The sequence below is a fragment of the Cyprinus carpio genome, chromosome B3 (genome assembly GCF_018340385.1).
Source record: "Cyprinus carpio isolate SPL01 chromosome B3, ASM1834038v1, whole genome shotgun sequence".
In the NCBI taxonomy this organism is placed as follows: domain Eukaryota; kingdom Metazoa; phylum Chordata; class Actinopteri; order Cypriniformes; family Cyprinidae; genus Cyprinus; species Cyprinus carpio.
In genome coordinates this window covers 38,993,927-39,016,558 of record NC_056599.1, presented here as the reverse complement: position 1 = coordinate 39,016,558, position 22,632 = coordinate 38,993,927, and the positions used below count along the sequence as shown (strand labels likewise).

The 22,632-nt window shown below is 36.4% G+C and overlaps 1 pseudogene; it reads right to left on the bottom strand.

Annotated features, from left to right (window-relative positions):
* Positions 1-17,302, bottom strand: part of LOC109075122 — a 31,835-nt pseudogene extending 14,533 nt beyond the window's left edge.
* Between the last annotated feature and the right edge of the window lie 5,330 nt (positions 17,303-22,632).

The window sequence follows — 22,632 nt, the reverse complement described above, 5'->3', positions numbered from 1 at the left end:
TTTTAAAAAGTCCTTGATTGTAACTGGCAAATTAACGGAAGTGGCACATTCCACAGACAGGAATCCACGAAACACATTACACCGCATTACACAAGTAAAGTGCAAAAAATAAATAAAAAAAAAAGGCAGTCCGTTGGCGCCCTCTGCATGCATTTGTTATTGTGCATTATGTACATTAGCACTATTGTTAATAATACATTATGTTTGCCTTATTGCTATTATACATGTATGTGGAGTAATTTTAAAGGCTATTGTTCACGTAGGCCTATAAAAAAAATTTAAATTATCCGATTACTAGATTAATTGTCAGAACAATCTACCGATTACTTTAATTACCAAAATAATTGTTAGACAACCCTACAGTATCCATAGAGCTTCAATAAAAAAATACTATAAAATTGTATTTATTAATTTCAAATTAATATGAAACAGGATCAAAAATGTCTCATGATAATGTTGTGATGTGATGATTCATAACAAATAACATGGCCCAAATCTTATGATTATTACTGAAGATTCAAGAGTTAAACATTATTGAAGATTTTTATTAGGGATGCACCGAATGTTCGGCAACTGAAATGATAAAAGATGGAATAAATAATAAGAGAAAAGACAGAACAAATTGTACTGCACAATGATGTGATGCGATCAAATAGAGGCGCGCACCAATGCAGCAAACATGTCAGCAGTATGAATGCATTATAAGCATTGACAGCGAGAGACTGTTTAGTACTACATCACATGTCTCCAATCAGAAGAGGAAGAGGTGGCTGTTGCTGGTTACTATATGATGATTGAAATGACTAGTAAATAAACTGCAGAATATTATGTTTTCTAATACATGCATGAATTGCATGTATTCAAACAGCACTGCACAAGCTTGCGGCGCTGTCTGCTTGTTAGCCAGGGTTCAAAGTCCAAAGCACAAGGAAATCTGAGCTGCAAGTAACATTTTTATGCATATCTAAAATAAAATAAGAAAAGACAACAATGATAATTACAACAACTCTATTAATACATTTATTATAACATTCACACAGTGTTCAAATTGGGATCTGTAATATTTTCTAACGTTTTAAAAGAATTCTCTTCTCCTCGGCAAAGCTGCACTTATTTGTACAGTAAAAAGTACATAACTGATTCAAGAAGGGGGTCTCAGAAATGGCCCAAAAATATTGTTGGCCTTTAACTTATTTATACTTATTAATTTTAAGTTAAATTGTGCTTTGTTGGTGCAGTGTCTGCTAGAATGTAAAAAATGTTCAGTGTAAAGTACACTGTATATTTTTAAATTGTTGTACTGTAATTGATTTTTTGTTTGTTTGTTTGTTTGTTTGTTTGTTTGTTTTTTAAAGCTAGACAAAACAGTAAAAAGCACATTTTGGCTATTTAATTTATGGTGGAAAAAAAATTGGCAAAATATATGGAGGAAAATATGTAAAAAAACATGTTCAGTATTCGGCCCAGTGTTTCATTTTGTTCGACTTCGGCCAAGAATTTTTATTCCGGTGCATCCCTAATTTTTATTAATAAAGCATATGGTGAAAAAGAATAGGAAATATAAGTCCTAAGGCTGCTGAATAAGTCACTGGAGTTCTGTCTATCTGTCTGCTTACAAACACGACTTTATCTTCAGCCTCAGAAATAGGACGGATCACTACTTTAAAGTCAAGCACATCACTTTAATGAGCAGTGCAATATTGGCACTAGAGCAGCTCTGTGCTGTCTGGACTCAAGTATGACTGAACTGTTCACTGGGTGTAAATCTAAACAGCAACTAATGAGGGAGGAGGGTGTAAACTAGTGACCGTGTATGCTACTCTTCCAATGAACTTGATTAATGAACATGCGACGCACTCAAACTCGCTGAGTGTAACCCATGTGTGGACATTCATCACTCACTCAATTAGTGGCAAGCAAAACAGAAAAAGGAAGAGACAAGATGGGGGGAAAAAAGTGAGGTGACTATAATTCAACAATAATTCCAAGTGACTTCCTGCATCTATAAATACACACTTCAGGACAGCGGCAGTCCTGACTAGTGCAGCATCAGGCTCATGCTAATGAGCTTGTCCAGGTCATAATGAATTCATTGATTAATCAAACCAAGCAGTGCGTAATTACACACACTTTAATTAGAGAATTACCACACAGTATCTTCTCACTTCAACTCTTATTAACAAACCCTCCTCCACTGCACACCAATGCAAGAGACAATTAAGCGCAGAATTTCCCACTACCAGACACCATAAACATATTTCTCAAATAAAATATACAGACAGATATAACACAGATAGATTTGAGTCTGTCTGTATTTTATGTATAGACAGACAGATATTAATGTGTATTCATTTCATCCTAAAAAAAAAAAAACGCGACAGACAAACCGCAACAGGCAAGCTTTATTTGTCAGCAGCTGTGCGTTTGTGTCAGAGAGCTGGTGTTTATACAGTGTTTCTGTTTCAGACTACACATACGCTTTTACACGCATCATTACTACTCAAGCTGTTCAAGCCTGGCCCTGACCGCCAACCTCTCTTTTTCTCCTTCACCTGATCTTATTCCTCTCTTTCCCTCCTTCCGACACCAGCATCTGCCTCTTGTCTCACTGAACTGTCTGCGATTCAGCGATTATGTATGCGTGTGAGCGGACTCGTCTGCAGAGAGACTACGACCTCATACATCCGTGAAAAGGGATTCCTGACTTTGAAAACACCTTTTGTAGAGATGCACGCACAACACTGAGGTAAAGATTAAAGCATTTTGAGGATCACACCGCATCAGTTTGTCACATATAGTGTGAATGTTTACAGGGAAACTTTCAAATGTTAAATACTAACATATTCAAATCCCCTTTCACTTTCATTAGAGTAACATGGTTTAGCACTTATACCTCTCCCTCTCCTTCCCTCTATCACATTCTCATCGCCGCTGAGCCCTCTGTGTTTTGAGGGTGAAGAGGAACAAAGCAGATGCTGCAGGTACAGAACATTCCTCTTAAAGTAACAGTTCACCCAAAACAGAAAAATAGCACCATTTTCTTCCTTTATGTAACACCCAAACCTTTGCAACACACAATTGTATCCAAAAATGTGGGTTAAAAAAAAAAAACAACCAATGTCAACACTGATGTTGCTTCTACTATTATTATCATCATTAAATTTTTTCGTTAACCCAAAATAATATTCTTTTTTTTTTTTTTTTTTACTTATTGTATTACATATGCTATTCAACTATATTTGATAAGAGTTGTTTATCATTTCTGTCCTATTATTGTTTTTTTTTTTTTCCTCCTCATTTAGCTTCAGGACTAATAATATCTGGCAAAGTGACTACCAATGAAAATTAGCCTTCCAGCTAACTTGGGTAAATTTACATTCATGAATGTTGATTAATGTACACTTTCTCTTTCTCAAATGAAATGAAAAATGAAATAAATGTTTTAATTAATATTCAGAAAGTATGCATTTTAATCAAAGAATCCTGAAAAAAAAAATATGTCATGACCAAATGTTTTCACAAAAATATTAAGCAGCACAACTGTTTCCAACACTATTAATAAATATACTTGAATGATTGTAGTAGTATCATGTTACACTGAAGACTGGAGTAATGGTGCTGAAAAATCGTTTTTTCCGTCACAAAAATAAATTACATTACTTACATTAAAATAGAAAACTTACTTTAAATTGTAATAATGTTTCATGTTTTTACTGTCTTTTTCTTCAAACAAATGCTGCCCTGGTGAGCATAAGAGATACTCTTCTAAAAATCATTAAAACAGTCTACGACTCCAAACATTTGAAAGGTGACATTTTGAAGAACTGTACTGTACTGCGTTTGCTCTTTTTGATGCAACAAATGGAGACTTCAAACTTCAAAAAGTATTCAAGAGCACCATGAAAGTATGAGGGCAAGTAAATAATTTTCATTTTTCAGTAAACTATTCCTTGAACTTGCTACTATTTCTAAACTTGTGTGTATGTGTGTGTGTGTGTGTGTGTGTGTGTGTGTGTACACATACATATCAGCAGCAGATGCTGCAGCCGTAGTGGATCTCAGAGATATCAGTGTGGCATATGGCTGCACTGAGTGAAAGATGGCTGCTGTCAGATGGAGAGAGAGAAGTGTAGAGCTCATTTATTTACTATGAGCAATCTACCTGCTGGAGGATGGAGGTGGAGTGAGGGAGCGATGGAGAGGTGAGAATGAAAAAGAAAGAGAAAGCAAGTACAGGTGAAGGAGAGAAGACTGTATAAGAGAGCATATACAGAGAAAAACATTATAGAAAGAGAAATGGAACGAGAAAAAAAGGTCAAACAAGAGAAAATAGCTACAAGTGTCAACGAATCATTAGCTAAAACTAATGCGTCATTAGTCTGATTTCATCAATCTTTCAAATGCAGAGAAAAGTAACCAGAATTAGAATTAGACATCCTCTTTTTCCTTCAAAATCCCTCCATCTCACTGGCCACAATGACACCAAGTATTCCACCTCTAATGGGACCCCTCTCCTCATTAAAAACAAGAGAGAAAAAGAGAGAGAGGGAAAGATATGCTCAGGCCCTTACTTAAGGAGCTAACACCTAAAAAAAAAAAAAAAAAAAAAAAAAAAAAAGAACACATAACAGAGGACAGAGAAACAGAGAAGCACCTCAAATGTAGGCAAAAAAAAATGAGAATGGAATTGTGGGAGGAAAACTGAGTTAAGAATGGTGCAAGAAGGAAGAAAGGAGGAGGCAATGCTGAAGTTCTGGGAAATAATAATGAGACACAGGAAGAGAGCAGAGAGGAGGAGGAGAGGGGAGAGGAAAGAGTTTGTCCATCTTGATTAGGATGTGTAAAACTACATATTTTCAAGACTAGCAGACTAATTAGTCTAAAGGAAACCCTGTATAATTAAGTTGCTATCAGGTTCACCTCACCCCTATTAGACATGTTTCTTTGGGAGTGTTTACATAAGGCACTTTCTTATGTTCAAAAACAGCTAGACGGAGCGCAATGGAATAAAACCGGGACCTTGAAACTTTTTTTTTTGTTTGTTTTTGTTTTTAATATCATCTAAAAAAAAGTTGCAGCAGTACACTCAAAAAACAGTGTGAGGCATGGCGCAACAACGGAAAGCATCCGTCTAAACGTATATGACTATAGTACAATGGTTTAAAGCAGGTGATTTTAAAAACATGCTTTGTAAACAAACAATGTGATGCAAAACAATGCGGTTCTGGGTTCTCGTAATTTTTAACTGTTATAGCTGAAATTACATGTATTAAACAAGAATGAACATGATCAATCATATATTTAAATTTTTCAAATAAAAAAATTACTTTCCCTACTTACACTACCGTTCAAGTTTGAGGTCAGTAAGATAATTAAAACTTATTTAGTATGGATGGATTACTGTCACTTTTGATCAAATTGTATTTTTTTTCAGCTGTCAAAAAAAAATAAAAAAAAAAAAAAAAAAAAATAATAATAATAATAATAATAATAATAATAATAATTATATATATATATATATATTATATATATATATATATATATATATATATATATATATATATATATATATATATATATATATATAATAATTATATTTTATCCCTTTCCACAAAAAGATTTAGAAGCTTTTGAACTGCTTTCAACACTGATAACAATAAGCATCACACATCAGCCAATTAGAATGTCTGAAAGATCATGTGACCCTAAAGCCTAGCGTGATGGCTGCTAAAAATTAAGCTTTTTCATAGCAGGAATAAATTATTTTAAAATAGATTAAAATAGAAAACACTCATTTAAAATTATAAAGAAAAGAAAACCTTACAGACTCCAAACTTTTGGAAAGTAGTATATTTTAAACCTACGAAAGGAAGTGCAGCATATGATTGGTCGCGCATCACATACCTCACAGAAGAGTGTCAATTTGTCATCAGGCAGCAGACCGTTGGCCTCATCCAGGAGGAAGTCTCGCCTTATGAACTTCTTGAACCCCCAGTCTTTTCCTTGTACGAAGCGATACGCCCGCTGGCTCTCTGCACAAAAATAAAAAAGCATATTGGCACAAAATTGATTAGGTGGACACAGAACACCGGCCTTGCTCCAGGTCTCTGTAATGCCATGGCCTATTAACAAAAACCCATTGAAATAACTTTCACCATGCACTATAATTCAGTCTCCGTATTAGAGGCAAAAACAATCTATGCAAGACATCTCACACATATCTCAGACTAATCTGAATCTGGCAAGGTCTATAATCTTGCTCTCCATTAATTTCTGCATTATAACCAGTCTGACAATTCTGTGATTTTTCACTCTCCTGCAGTTTCTCTGAAAGCACCTTAAACCTACATGAATGCATTTGTATTTTTATAGATACACTAATATGTCCAAATCTTCACTCCATCTTGACTGCAGATGTTTCAGCTGCCAGCAGGATCAGGTTCATCTCAATTTCACATTAGCCACACTGGAAGGTATTTTTGGTGAGGAAAACAAAAAACAAACAAAAAAAGATCTCCCCCATTACAATAAGCTTTTTACAATAAGAGTTTAGTGACAAAAAGCATTTGCAGTTTAATTATCAATTTTAAAAGACATAGGAAAAAAAAAAAAAAAAAAGAGGCAGAATAAGCGGGAGAACAAGGGGAAGGAGAATAAATGGAAGAGAAAGAAAAAAAGAGGAAATAAAAGGAACAAGAATAAAAAGGGAAGAGTCTACAAAATGATGAAAAATAATAAGACAAGAAACAACAAGAAGGAACAAGGAACAAGAGAAGGATGAAAATCAAGAATACAAGAAAGTGATGCTGAATCAAGACATGTCGACAAAATCCTACAGGAGGATTTCTCCTTAGTCACTACTTTCATACACAGAAGGGGAGAGAAGAGAAATACATGACACAGGAAGTGGGGGAGAGCGAAAAACGAGAGATGAATAGATTCCTTTGTGCTTCTGGTGCATTGTGGGTATGTGTGACAAGCACACTCTATCAAGTGTGACATCCTCTCTTCCTAAAAGTTACACTTGTTCTGGTGAAGCATCTTTCCTCTTTTCTCTGTCGGCCGAGCGCAGCTGGGGCTCAAGTCATTGGCGGTTAATCTGCTTCTGTTTGTTTGTGTGTGTGCAGGTGTTTTAACATGGTGTGAAATGGCTGTGTTCACAGCTCAACTGTGACAGTCATACAGATCTGCACTGGAAGGGCAACCGAAGACATGCCTCAGGAAGACCGTGGTCTCCCTTCAAATCAGAACTTAAGTCACAGCAACTCTCCAATAACTGCTGCTGCAAGTATCCAATAGCAGAAAGAACAATATAATGCTAATTATTATGATTACTACTTTTAACATATAGGGAAAAACCCTGTTTTAGGAACATAACTTTTTGAAATGTGACAATTGTCCACTCCGGATTCAATTTAAATAGATGTTACAGTATATATTCAAAATGTATTTTAGATGTATTAACACTTTGAAAATTTTACATTCACATATTTTACAGTAATGAGAATTGGGGGATGAGGGCAGTTGAGAAGTGTGCTTAGCCATCACACAATTAAATACATTAACTAACTTACTTTGTGGCCTAGCATCACTTCGTTTTCATTAGATTAAATTAAAACAAATGTTGTCTTTTAGTTGTGTGGAAAACAGACACACCTTAGAGATTTATATAGCGACAGAACAAGAGGATATAGACCAATTTCAGTGTTTGCAAACAGTGATTAAGTGATTAGAGTGAAAATGACCGTTTCCAAGTAGCAGTATATGGAAGCCATGAAAAAAAAAAAAAAAAAAAAAAAAAAAAAAAAGGTAAATTAGATTTTATATTTTAAAATTCTGACTTTATTTCTCGCAGCAATTCCGAGATTACTCACAATTCTGATAAGAAAATTCAACTTGCCATTCTCTCTTTTTTCAGAATGAGTTCATATGCCACACATCTGGCTTTTTTCCACAGAATTGCTATAGTTGAGTTAAATCGAGTTCTAAAGTCTGAACTAGGAGATATAAACTTTATATATAAAAAAGAAAAAAAGTCAGAATTGTGAGATAAAATAGGTAAATGTTATAGGTTTAAATAGTATTTTATGCTGTAACTGTAGGGCTAATACAATATGTCCCCTATGAACTGCATATGTGAATATTATGTAGACCCATTGTTTAAATAAAATTTATGCTTTAAAAGTAGAGTAATCATAACAGGTTTCATCCATAGTGTGTTCATTTAAACATCTGCATTTAGCTTTAAATTGTGTCTTTGGATGACGGTATTCAATATAAAAATGACATCCAAAAGCGCAACAATATATTTTTTTCCTCTTATTCCATGGATTTACCCATTTCCCTACACCTACACCAGTGTGTTTTTCTGCCACCACAATGCATGCTCAGCTGCAAGTGACGTAACCGTGACGTCTGTTCCAAAACTGGTCTATAATGCAATTGAATGAGTCATACATAAATAAGTATTGGCCATTTACTGGTCTAAGTTATGCCTCTGCTTGCAGTCCGGGACTGCCCGTATTGCTCATAAGTTGTGATGTCTCAAATTGGACAGACAGAGTGTTTCACAGATGGCATGGTTTGATTCAGCTGCTTTGGAATAAGATGCTGATGGGCCGGTGGGTAATAAACCCTCCCAGAATTAAGAACTCCTCAGTAAATTAAGTTACTCACCTATTAAATGGGAGAAGCAGGATTTCAAAACATAATTTTTCAATCCCCACACCATACGGGTTTGAACACACCACAGGTGAAAGCTACTTTGCTGGTCATATGAAGGCCACAAATGATGCCATTTCACATGTTTATGCCTAACCCTTGTTCACAGATGCATAAACCTTTTATGAACCATAGTGAAAGACTGACAGAGGGGGAGGGGTTTGGAAAGAAAGAGTGACAGACACTCTTATTGGTCTCTCGAGGAGGTCTGGGGTCAGATCAGGGCAGTGGCTAAATTTGTGCTCTCATTGGGGACGTCTAGCAACTAACCAATTGCAGTAGGGCAGGGCAAGTTCCTGTTGGCATCCAACCAGGGTCAGGCCTCTGTGGACTCGAATACACAAGCAGAAAGGACAAGGAGTGTTTTAGGACATCTGACAGACTACAGCTCCAATAAAAAGGACTGACAGATGGATTATGCATAGAGGGAGAAGAGAGAGTTAAAGCAATGAAATAGAAAAAGCAGCCAGTGGCAATCCATATTCAGGCCCCGGTGCTGGGCTTTGGGCCACAGTGCCTAATGTCCTGGCACACAGAGAGAAAAAGAGAAGGTTGCTCGATCGCAAATGCACTAAGCATACACACACAGAAAGGCAGGGAGGTCGAAAGGCCAAGTTCTGTTTGCCCATACTTTAAAACACGTCTGTACGTGAGCAAAACTAGATGAATTCCTGTGGGCATGCATCAATTGACCAGAGTTCAACAGCAAACCATTTTAGTCCGCAACACCGCACTTTCGAACTCCTTGAGAACGACATTGAGGGCTTCAAGTAGTCTCAGCCTCGGACGAAACACCCATTGACCACCCACAGATGACCTGATGCGTACTTCACACACAAAAACACAAACACACACACACACAAACACACAAAGCAAAAGTTGGCTGAAATAACCAGTTGGCTTGCACATACGCAATTTTCAGGTGTCAGGATACACAGGTTTTTCTGCTGGAGAAGATTCCCTCATTGGATTTGCCAATGTTTGCAAGGACCATGGCATCTAGTCTTTGAAAGATTTCCAAGAATTACACTCGAGCCACTTAGTAGCAAGCAAATTATATCTTTTAGCAGATGGTCTTTTAGTTAGATGTTCGCTTCCCGTCTATATGGGCGGATCTTGGACAGAATAAGCTGTAAAGTGGACGGATTTTTAAAAGAATAATCAAAAGTCTGGCTACATGACACTAAAAAGAGAAATACATCGAGATTTGGTCACATTTTTCTGTGAAACAACAACAACAAAAACATCCTCGACTTACACTCTGCCATTAAAAGAGAGTTCAGTAGCACAATGTCAGAACAATAATGTAAGTAAACTGAAGTTCTCAAAACAGCATCAACACAATCCTCCAGTGTAAACACTATCCAATAATTCCTCTGACCTTGACACTCCTGTACAAACATACAGAGAGCAAAACACCTTTAACTGCCTGATATGATAAACCGTCAGCTCTGATCGGCTTGTCTCGATTGGGTCTGCAAAAACGTCTGGTCTCTTGGCGGCTCTTGGCTGGAATAAGCTGCACTGTGGACCACACTATGTTGTTAGCCAAACGTCCGGCTACGTGAGAACACTACAAAGTATTGTTAAACTAAATACTATATATAAAAGCAACAAACACAAAGAGTTTAATAGTAGGTTATGTATAAATTAACACCTGCCACCAGCTGAATGCTGATACTTTTAGCACAGATGTGGCGGGTGACTTGCACGACATCTCAAATTGACTTTTGACAGAAAATGTTGTTGCTTAGAAGCAACGACACGAACTTGAATATTACATAAAACAGACGAAAGCTATCAATGTGCATGTTAGACCTACTCATATCACCATTACCTTCTGCACATTGTTGAAAAAGTTTTTTTTTTGTTGTTAGGAGATTTCAAAAAGTAGTCAAATAGAATATGAATTTAAAACAACTAAAGTGAACAAAAAAATAAATAAATCCACTTTTTAAAGACATGGACAATGTGACTTTTAGGTCCACATACATTAAATAGGTCTTGTGCATTTATTTCATATGCATTTGAATAAAAATGACACCAAATGTGGTTGACCAGCCAAAAAATCATTTAAATCTTCTGTGGCTTTACTGTGAAACCATCAGCATTATAAATGTTGATCTATGGGAGTATTAACAGCTAAGGGCCACACGGGGCTCAGCGCAACAGCAGTAAAGCTCTGTTGTATAAATATTCATCAAACGGTCAATAGCCAATAAAGCACATTCAGAATCAATATCTGCCAGCACACAGTCTCATCTGAATAACTACACACAGCACCCAGTGAAAGGACCGTCAGCTGAGTAGTTTATACACTACTCAACATCCATCCAGTCTACAACTGTGTGAACCTTCATTTCTCTATTAGCCCAGTGTCACTGTCCTACAGGATCACAATTTCTAAAGGCATAACTTTAATTTAATAATGTATTACATTAGATTTAACTTTCAAACAGTAATGTACTTCAGATTAGCAATAGCACATAGCAAGGGATGTTCATGGCTATGACATGACCTGAAGGCATAAATAATATGGTGTACTTTTAAATCTCAGCAAAAATTGAAGCATCCTTTTTTGTAGGATACTGCATTTTAAATATCATTCTGTAAAATCCCAATAAGCTTTACAGATCTTTATTGTTGCTGAATCCCTGACAATTTTAAAGTGACACCTGAAAACTCAGTCTTCTTAAAAAAAAATTAAAAAAAAAAAAAAAAACACTTGCTTTCTCTTTCCTTAATCCCTCCCTGTCTAGTTTGAACTAATCTGAACAATGTCTGAAACTTTGTATTAAGAGCACTTCCTGTTTATTTGCCTCTTTATGACAAATCGCTTGTTGTATTTCTCAATTGTAAAGTCGATTTTGATAGTAGTTTTTGATAAATGTGTATGTTTAATTGATTTATGTAAGTGTTTTATAAGAGGATTAAAGTTTTTTTTTTAAAAATATATTGTTCAGAGACTTGTTCCATTTCTGTTTGTCAAACGCCTGTGAAACTTCTTCAGTTGAGTCCTTTTTATATTCACACAAATATTTACATGTTAAGAAATTTGCTGGAAATAAAAGCAGTTCAATGTGAGAGGACATTTTTTTTTTGCTGAGCTTATATATGAAAAAGTATTATTTATATCAGTCTATGCATTACATAAATTTGTACTTAAGATTTAGATCATCTGAGTAAATGCTTTTAGTAATCAGCATGATGCTCTTCAAAGGGTAATGTTTCATTAATTTCTGTTGTTACCTGGAACAGTTTATCACTGCTAGAGTGTCTATTGTCTTCAAAATAGCGGATGAGAAGTTGCTTTTGTGGATTTCTTTATATCTTCTACGCTATAAAGAGGATGCTTTGGGATTGTGCATTTTGGAGCATCTCTGACTGCACTTGTGGTACTTCTTAGATTTCTTCTTTGTTAGTTTTGGTTATTTCATTGTTCTGGAAGATCTGATTCTGTTTGGATATTTGAATCAAATAAAGAGTCATCTTTTTCCACAACAAGCAAGCCCCTCGACATATGTCCCACACCCCAATATCTACAAACCTATTTTAACAGACTACATACACACTGCTCTCCTGAAACTGGTTTATATGTCTGTCAGACCTGATGAATGAACCTCAGAGAGGACCAGGTTCCTCAGCACCTCTATTTTTTTTTTCGTCGTCATGCCCATGACTGACTCCATAAACACAAGTCATGCTGCAGAGTCCCAGTGCCTTCTCACAGCCCTCTTAATTAAAGCACTTTACTTTGTTTTTATTTCTCTTTCTCCACCTCTGCCTCCCCCCCCACCCTCGTTCATTTCTCTCTCCCCCAGGAGGAGGGCAGGATTAAATTGGATTCTAAATGATCCAGAACCGATAGAGCAATTTCTGCTGCCATATTTTCATCCTCCGTCCCGCTTTAAAAACTCTCCACATCACTGTACGGTGGCTGTCGGCGCTCCCACATCCCCGGGGACACCCCAAGCACGTCACCCCCCCACCCCCCACCAATTCCGGAGGGGCACTAAATGGAGAGAACGTTGAGAGGAGGAAAGAGACGGAGGAGGAGGGGGAGTGTGGGGCAAAACACAAGGAGCGCCTTCTCGCCCATTAAGGTGCAGAAAATGAGAAAATTGGAAAATGAGAGACGGGGTTGTTCAACCTCTCATCTCATCTCGCTGCCACAATCTGGAACCCTTTTCTCTTTCTTTCACTCCCGTTCCTCTGCCCATCTGTGAGATTCTTCAAAAAGATGAGAGTGTGACTGCTGCTCGCACCTCAGTTTCATCTCTCCAGGCCTTTTTTGTAACATATAATACAGGCTTGTATAAAACCGCCAGCATCAGCGCAAGGACGATTCAGGGGCGGTTTACCAGCTTAAGCTTACCTTGCCTAAAACTCAAGTGGGGGTCAGTGCTAATATTGTTAATGTGTATTGTTTGTACACCATAATAAAACATTGTTTTTAGTGTATAAGTTCACTGTAAACCAAAATACAAGCAAGCATTTACTGTCTGTCCTACATACACATGAGCAGAGATGTGGTGGGGAGAACTTTATAGGACCCAGAAATTAAAGTTCTGTCATCATTGACTTTATTTCCAAATCTTTCGTTTGTCCAGCACAATAGTTGAATATCCTTGACATCCTTTCAAATACAATAGAAGTGGATGAAGACTAGATCCATCACAGACTAAAATGACAAAAAAAATCAGCATTTAAGTATTAAAATGTGGTGCGATATATTTCATGTACTCTGCAGCCATTCGATAGCTCTGTGTAAGGAATAATTTCAAAAATTTCACTAAAACCTTGACATTAGCCCCAGCTTTCCTTGGCAATTGATTCAGTTCACAAAAAAGATTTGTTCATGAATCAGACTGATCCAGTTCATGAGTTTAACTCACTCAACGATCAGTCGCAGCATTTAACAGATATATGGAGTGGAAGATTTATCGGTCAAGGGCCTAAATTTCAGTCTGTTCGTCACACAAATCTATCATATGACTTCAAAACACTTGGAATATAGTGCACGTCATACAGAGCCACTTCATCATACACTTTTGTTGCCTTTGTTTGAAAACTACACTCCTCATTCATTGCAGATGCATTAAAAACAGCAATCTGTACATTATATGGTTCCATAGAAGAAAAAAACTCTTTGGGTTTGACACAAGGGTGAGTAAACGATGGCAGAATTTTGGAATTTTTTTGGACAGAGCAAAAACTGGGTAAAGTAGAATGTTTAATTCAATTCAAGTTTATTTGTATGGCACTTTGTATGATACAATCATTGCAAAGCAACTTTACAGAAAATTAAGTTTCTACAATAATTAGTAGTAGCTTATCAGTGGTGACTGTCAGTTAAATGTACACATGGCAGAAATGTACATGTAATTGAAATGTAGTAATGCAATTATTATATGATGCAATCAAACTAATAGCAAAGTTTGGTAGTTCTGTATGTTGTTTCAGACTAAAGATCCTAACAACACACATTCTGTTTCACCATTTCTTCTAACAAATAAACTCCATAACCTTGCGAGCTACAAAGTTCACTGACCTAACACACACATACCCACACTCATACCATATGCACATTGATTTTTTCAATGTGTTATGTTTACATTTATAAATGTGCATTCACCAGCTTTTAACATCCACACCAGGATGTCAGAAATATTTTTCCTATGAGAATAACAAAACCACCTTACAGAAACACACACCCAGCTATGAATAATACTTGGTTAAAAAAAAACAGAAAAGCAAAATCAGGCATAAAGTTGTTCCATCTGAGCGACTAATTCAGAGGCACTGAAGGCCAAACCCCCTGAAACCTACTTACACCCATCAAACAGGACAGCCTGGAGGCCATCACCCCCAAACAAATCTCAATTAAAACACTGCCGCCTGCTTCAAATGTAATATTACAAGGGGAAAAGTTCACATTGAATGTTATAACTTTCACAGAAAATACCGCACCATTCACACATTCAGAGGCATGCCAGTCTGTGATTAACTTCGTTTCGCCGGTATCTGTGTCTGTAGGATCTACAGGTCCCTAAAGGGATCAAGCAATACTGAGCTAGTCTGCAAACACGCTCTCTGATTAAATAAATGTTTCATAAAACACTGATTGTGATGAGTATGCGTCAATGAAATTTGCTTCTGCTTATGCAAAGGGTTTTTTTTTTTTTGTTTTTTTTTTGATCAAATTATATACTAGATTAGAGGTGGACAAAAATCCTTGTATGAGCAATTTTATATCACTAAAACGATACATAGTTATTTTGGCTGAAAACCTATTTAAATGGTTTATATATAAGAAACAGTAAAATAGCTGAAGTGAAATTGGCTACCTTTAAATTGCTAATTCTTTTAATTTGATACTGGTTGGACGCAAGACAAAAGAATACTTCTATAAAGGAAGCTAATACCATGGTATAAACCATCGTACTGCTTCCTTCACCAAATAATTTTTTTTTTTTTTTAATTATTAAGAATTTGATCAAAATCTCACCCATAGCTTTGGTTTCCTCGCCCTTGGCGTTAAGGATGGAGAACTTGAACTTTGCCCGAACCTCGCTCTTAGGACAGCTGACCAGGAGCAGATAGAGCGACAGATAATCTTTACTCTCTTCATCCAGACCTTTAGGATTCACTCGCAAACACCTGCTCAAAAACAAAGAATATTACATCAGCAGTTACACTTTGTTTTAGTCTAAAAGTTTATCTGCGAAAAAAAAAAAAAAAAAACAAGAACTTAAAATATTATGCAAATCCATGTGTGCTCCTCCCAGTCTTACCATTTAAGCTTATCATTGGCTCCCGAGGAGAAGGTGGAGCTTTTGATGACCTCGCCCATCTCATCCCGGCAGAAGCTGAATGTTGTTGATGATGTCCACATATAGGAGAAACTAACCACTTTGATCTGGGGCAAACACAAACACACAAGAAGATAACAGACAAGACACTTCATTCTTCCATTTATCCATCTATTTTTTTCCCCCTGTCCTACAGTAGATCCGCAAGTGTTGGCCAAGACATCAAAAAGCGACACATCAAAACCGCCTTTTATCTTAATGTGCTCTGACAACAAACAGGATGGGGAGAACAAGGAAAAAAGACCTCAAACAAAAACGCTGGGGGAGAATGATGGCAAGATAAATGAAAGCATTAATGGAACATGTTTCACTAGTCGTGGGGATTCTGAACACACTGGAGGATCCTGTGAAGTCACACACACTCAAAACACAGAGAAGATAATGGCCATTACATATTTTTAGACAAATAGATACATACTCAGATCATTCAGGTGCACACAAAGATGTTTTCTCAAACAAATATGAGGTTTATTAATGCTTATATTACTTATATTTATATAAAAAAATGGTAAGACTTGTGTTTTGAATAAATGCTGCTCTTATACTTTTTATTCAAAGAATCTAAAAACAAAAAACGGATTATGGTTTCTACAATATTAAACAGCACAAGTGTTTTTAACATAAGAAATGTTTCTTGAAAATAAATGCTGCTCTTATAATTTTTGTTTTGGTGATCATATTGTATTAAAGTTGAGTGACTTTTAATGGTGTGTTTTGGTCCTTTATGAAGCCTCACTGTAGAAAACTAACTTCAAGTTTTTATTATTATTAGTTATTTATGGTGTTTTTTTTAGAATGAAAAAAAGCACATTAACATTCTTATAAAACTACTCCTTTTTGTGAAAAAAGCACAAAATGAAGTCTTCCTTTTGTGGTCCACAGGGTGAAGTTTAAACAACACATGGGTTAATTACCACAAGATCATTTTTACTTTTAAAATGACTTATAATTCTATTCAGCAGATAAAAAAAAAAGATGCCAATCCCACATGGTCCCGTTGATTGGCAATTTTTAGCATCAAACGAGACTTAATATGTGTCTGGGACACCAGTGGTGCTCCGATCTGCACCTGGAAGATCTAGCTTCCTGCACAATTTAGTTCCAGTCTTGCTCTAACACACCTGCCAGTAAACCAGTGGTGCTCAGATCTGATGATGTATTGTTTGGCTGGTTCAGGTGTGTTTGATTAGACATGGAACGAACTCTGAAGGTAGACCATCAGAATTGAAGCACCCCTGTCGCAGAGTTTAAAGGTTTGAATACTGGATCAGAACACACCCACCCCACACACCCCACACACCACACACACACCACACACACACGCACACACACACTTACACTCACCTGTGTGTAACACCAGCTTTCGGCCACAGGGCCGCTGGTCATTTCTGCAGGAGGGGGCGGACTCGGTACCCTGGACATCGCCAGTTTGGAACGTTGAGGGTGGGGTAGGGGTAGGGTCACTACGCCAGCCACCGCAGGACGTCCCCAACAAAGCGCACACACGTGATTACTCACTCAAAGGCAAATAATGTACACACACGCATGTGTATTTCACAGCCGCCGCCAGGATCCGGGCACACACTCGTGTTCAGTGTAACCCAGAGAACATAGAGGGACTGCAGGCAGAACCTTGACGTGTTTTTCAGTGAGTTGTCCAGTTCATTAGCTTTACAATCTGTAGCAAAGAAAAAGCAAAAACAGATTGAGAATTTATTTCACACAGCTTTAAACTTCATTCTTCGACAATAATTTAAATAAAATTAATTAAAACAACATTATTAGTAGTAGTTAATAATTCAATATAAAAATAGAATCATTATTTTATTAATAAAACAGTATTTTCTACAAGAGGTCGACCGATATTAGATTTTAGATTTTTTAGATTAGATTAGATTTTACCAATAGGACCACACTGGGTGATTCCGATTAATTAACCGATAGTGTTTAAAATGGATACTGAACAGAAAATAAAATCTAGTCTACAAATTAATCACTTAGTAACAGGGCTGCTCGATTAATCGAACGTGATTAATCGTGATTGTCATGCACATCTTGTCAGTAAAGCTGGTTCTGTGATTAGTAAATCTCCATCACCTGCTTTCAGGTGCAGCAGCATTTACTACACAGAGCCGTAGTTCTCTGACAAGCTATTCAAAATTGCATTCATAATCGCAGACAATATAATTCGTTCGCAATAATGACAGATGTTTGCGTATATTCTCAGGTGAACTATGGCTCTGTGTAGTAAATGCTTGTTCTTTATGAAGGTGGGTGTAAATAATTTATTTAATTGTTTTTTTTTATTCCAAACATAGGGCTGCACGATAATGGTTAAACTGAAAATCACGAATATTTTGATTAAAATTGTAATCACGATTATTAATAACGATTATTCTATCCTGGTGAAAAAAAAAAAACTGCTAAAACTTAGCTGGTTTAAGCTGGTCTCCCAGCTTGGTCAAGCTGGTTTTAGCTGGTTGTTCCAGTTGGTCTCCCAGTCTGACCAGCTAAGGAAGTGGTCAAAACCCCTTTAAAACCAGCCTTCTGACCAGCAAAGACCGAGCTGGATGACCAACTAATACCAGTCAACCAGCTTAGGCTGGTTTTAGCGGTTTTTTTTGTTTGTTTTTTTGTTTTGTTTTATTCAGCAGGGAAATGCAATAACATTTAATGTGTCCTTTAACCAATCTCCACTGACTATACACTGACTTCATTTAACCAACTACGATTATACAGACTCATGGTTTTGGTTAGTGCTTTGTCATTTGTTTTCACATTACATTTTCTAAGTGACAATTTGTTCGCAAATAAGAAAAAAACACTCAGATCAGACAGTAAATTTGATCTGTATTCATTAATACACACTGAAAACTAACAATGCCATGCCATTTTCATCACGAAAACTGGTAAAAACTTAGAAACTCTTAAAAATAAATTCCAACAATTCCAATTTATGTACATTTTTCCCCATTGTATTGCCAGAGGTAGAAAAAAGCGCATTTTTATTCCTCAAACACAATAGATCCTTATTGAAAAATTACAATAGATCCATTACTGAAAATCAGTGAAACTTTGATCATGGCTACTTTTGGTAACACAAACAGTACAAATGGCTTGTGAAAAAACACACATTGTCTTTATGACACTTTCATGTAAGCAGAATATCGCTGTGGAGAGATCGCTAAACTCGTATGTTTTCATATCATCATCAGCGCTTGTTCCGCCATCAGTGAGCGTGCACAGGGTTGCCAGATTGCACAAATTAAATAATACACCGGGCAGAAAGTGTATCCTTAAAGGAGAAAAGCTCTGTTTGGGGGGCTTAAAAGCTCTTCACATCTGGCAACCACAAGCATGAACGCTAGTGAAGACTTGTTAGCAATGCAACGATAACGCAAATGCCAAATTAAAAACACGTTTCAGGATAAATAACGCGCGCGGCCAATAGTATTGTGACGATTATTTTTAATATAATAATGAGAACTCAGATAAACCATATATTGCCGTAGTCGTGTGTTTATTAGTCACATTGAATCAATGAAAGCATTTAAATCTTCTGTTTATTCAGCTGCAGCGATTTCCTGGATTTCTTCTTCGGGGCCATATTTGGATTTAATTTCGATTAATTGTGCAGCCTTACTTAGTAATGATATAGTAATGGTATACTGTGTACACAGCGTTTCATTGTCGATGTTTTAAATCCGCCTCTGGAGTGCTCTGTGCAGCGAGCAGAATCACGCGTCTAAAACTGCATGTGCTGTCAGTGATTTCCGCCTCTTGGCCGCTCTCGTGCTGTATAACAAAGACTATAGGGACCTTCTCAGCCACTCCAGCAATGGACCCCGGCATGGATTTTTACTGATAACCAATAGTTTCACCAATCAACTATCGGTGCCAATTAATCGGCAAAACCGATACATCGGTCGACCCTCTAATTTCTACATTATTTAAAAAAACAATAAATTAGTGTTTTAAAGTTATGGTGAGTGAAGTAACCAGATAACGGATTCACTATTAACAATTTGATATATAAACAATTTCAATAAAATCAATACGAAGTAGTATTAAATTGTTTGTAGTAGTTCATGGATATTAATTAATTCAATATTTCTTAATAAAAAGGATATATTTAAAAAAATGAATAAATGGTGTTTAAAAGTCATACTGCAGTGAAGAGATGAGATAGCTGATTCACCATTAACATCCACCTTCAGTAATTGCAAACAATTCCATACTGTTCTACATACAAACTAAAAAAAAGCGCCTGAGATGATTTTGCACAATGGCAAAAAAGGTTTACAGTTTTTCCTTGTACATATGTAAGAACCCCAAAAATATGCAGAATCAAACAAACACCACATCTTGGGTACTGTTTGATCTCTGTTTTGTTGATATCTAGTTCAGCACGTCTACACTTGCCACTGGTGTCAGAGTAAAAGCCAGACCTCTGAAGACTCCGAAGCACCATCAGCAACTACAGTGAGTTTAAATCAGTCAAAGCTACATGTTTATAATGCTGGAGGAAAAAAACAATTTCTTCTTTTCCCCCCTTGTGTGAAACAGCCCTCCCTCTCTTTTCCAGGAGAAGAAAAGCATTTTTTTTTCATCATCATTCTATTGGCTCTCTTGTTCATTTTCCCCTCAAACCTCTGAACCTTAAACCTTTTCAATCTTTTTTCTTCAGACCAAAAAAGAAATAAATAAACCAGAACCTCAGGACTAATCCTTATTTTTTCCTCTCGCCGCTGCTAACTTAAGTCACTTTAATCGTTAGCTGGATACACCCTAGCCATTAATGAACTGACCAGAAACACCGAACTAGCCACTTATCTAACAGTACAGTAAGTCATTAATAGGGCTAATTAATGGATGTAAAAACAGTCTCAGGGAAGCTCGTGTGACTGATAACCAATTTAAGCAGAAAAGCAAATTTTCTCGCTCCATGAATGACATTTATAAATGTTTAAAGAACACATGGTCAAGGCCCTCACGGGCATGAGCTTGGTAGAAACGTCTGTATTAAAATGCGTCGCTTATAGGTAACTTTTTTAATTTACTTCACAGTACAGCAAGATTTTCTGCGGTCAGATCACAAAGTTATGAAGAGTTGAACATTCCCCAGACACGGTGACTGGGGGACCTTTGATTTTAGCTAAACTTTAAAGAAAAAAAAATAGAAGTATTATCCTCTCTTTTCTCAATCTGAAGCGACCTCATCACCCTTTCATCTCCCATTCCTCTTTCCATTTTTTACCATCTTCCGCTCCTCTTTCCACTTTCTCACTCAACCTGCACGTCCCTTCGTCTGCGAGCGAGAGAGACGGAGACTCTCCTTTCCCCTCCTTAGCATCTGATTGAAAGGATAGACCACGGCCCGGCGGCGGAACCTTCTGTAAATTGTGTGACGAGTTGAAACCGAGAATGAGAGAGGAAGAGCATGAACAAAAGTGCAAACAAAGTGTATTGTTGGAAGGAAAGAAGAAAAGAAAATATTAGGAGAACCGAAAAGGTCAATTCAAAAACTTTTCAGAAGTACAGAGCAACTCATCCATTTCCCACCTACACACTAAAGCAAGGTGATTAAAATATAAACCCCATATTTTTCAGCTATTTAACAAAAAAAAAAATCTCAATAGTTACATTTTTGCTTGTATAGTTTGCTTAAAAGAATGATTTGTTCAATAACACAAGAAAGGCTATTTAACAATTTTTATGCAGAAAAATAATAATACATGGTAATAAAAAGTCTATTTTTTTCTTCTACACATTTCCATTTTTTTTATATCATTAAAATTTGACAAAATTAGTATTTTTGGGTGTGACAAATGTTAGTTAAACCAGACTAGAGTTTTACATCAATTAGTAACGAGAGTTTTCTTTGATGTTTTTTCTTAACAAAAAAAACAAAATTAGTTTTATTTAGCCAAAATTATTTGTATGAATTAAATTTGGGTAACTGGGTAAGTGAAGTGTTTATGCAGTTTATGCAGTCCATTATGTCTGTTATAACTTATCCACATTGTGTGCACAAAACAAGCACTGGCAGGTTTTTTTTTTTTTTTTGGTTTGTTTTTTCCTTTTTGGAAAGCATTTTCATTTCATCATTGAAATCAACTGATTCCAATTAATTATATTTACAGAACTTAAACTTATCAAGTCACCACATTTTCTATTCCATTTAAAACAGACAGTATAAAAGCAAACAGACAATATGAAATTAGTCTTTTGCTTTCATATCGTCTGTTTCTTTCTCTTTTTTTTTGTTTTGTTTTTATAGTTGTATCCTTTAGGGAAACTTAAAAAGAGACTTTTAAAAATAATTGTGATATTCGCAATGTTGCTAAATTTTATACAGAAAAATTACCATAAAACAAAGAATATTTGATTTACTGCCCAGCCCTACTACACACTCCAGAATTAATGCTCAGACAGATATCATTACCTTGCAACTCGTTATTATCAGTTAAGCCAATCTCTCTTTTTTTCTCCCTCCTTCCTTTGTGCTATTTGTTTCTGATGAAAAACACTTGTGGCATTTTCACTCAGTTAAAACAATAAAATATTAATCATTCAAGTCGGGGAACAAGTTTGTGTCCATTTGCAATTCAAATTACCACCGACTTCCTAGCAATTAATTTTCACGCGCGTGTCTCCCATCAAGTGTCTCCAGTTATCGGTTTTCTGAACTTCATTTGCTGTGGTCTTCGTATCCTCATCTATCGGCAGCTTTCAATGCAGACTCACCTTATGGAAACATAATATCACTTACCAAATCGATAACAACCTTTCAGCACTGAAAACACACACAAACAAACAACAGACAACACGCAGTTTAACAGGCAGACCCTCACAGATTCGGCGTACACAACTCTACAGGAAATCTCACACTACTTCCAGAAAAAATACAATCATTAGCAAAGTTCTAGTTTGCATTCATAAAGTTTTGGTAATTTGTTTTCAGTTAGCAATAAAAAGTGCAGCACTTTTGGTGTATTTAAGACATTTAAATGCATTCCACAGTATTCCACAAATGTAC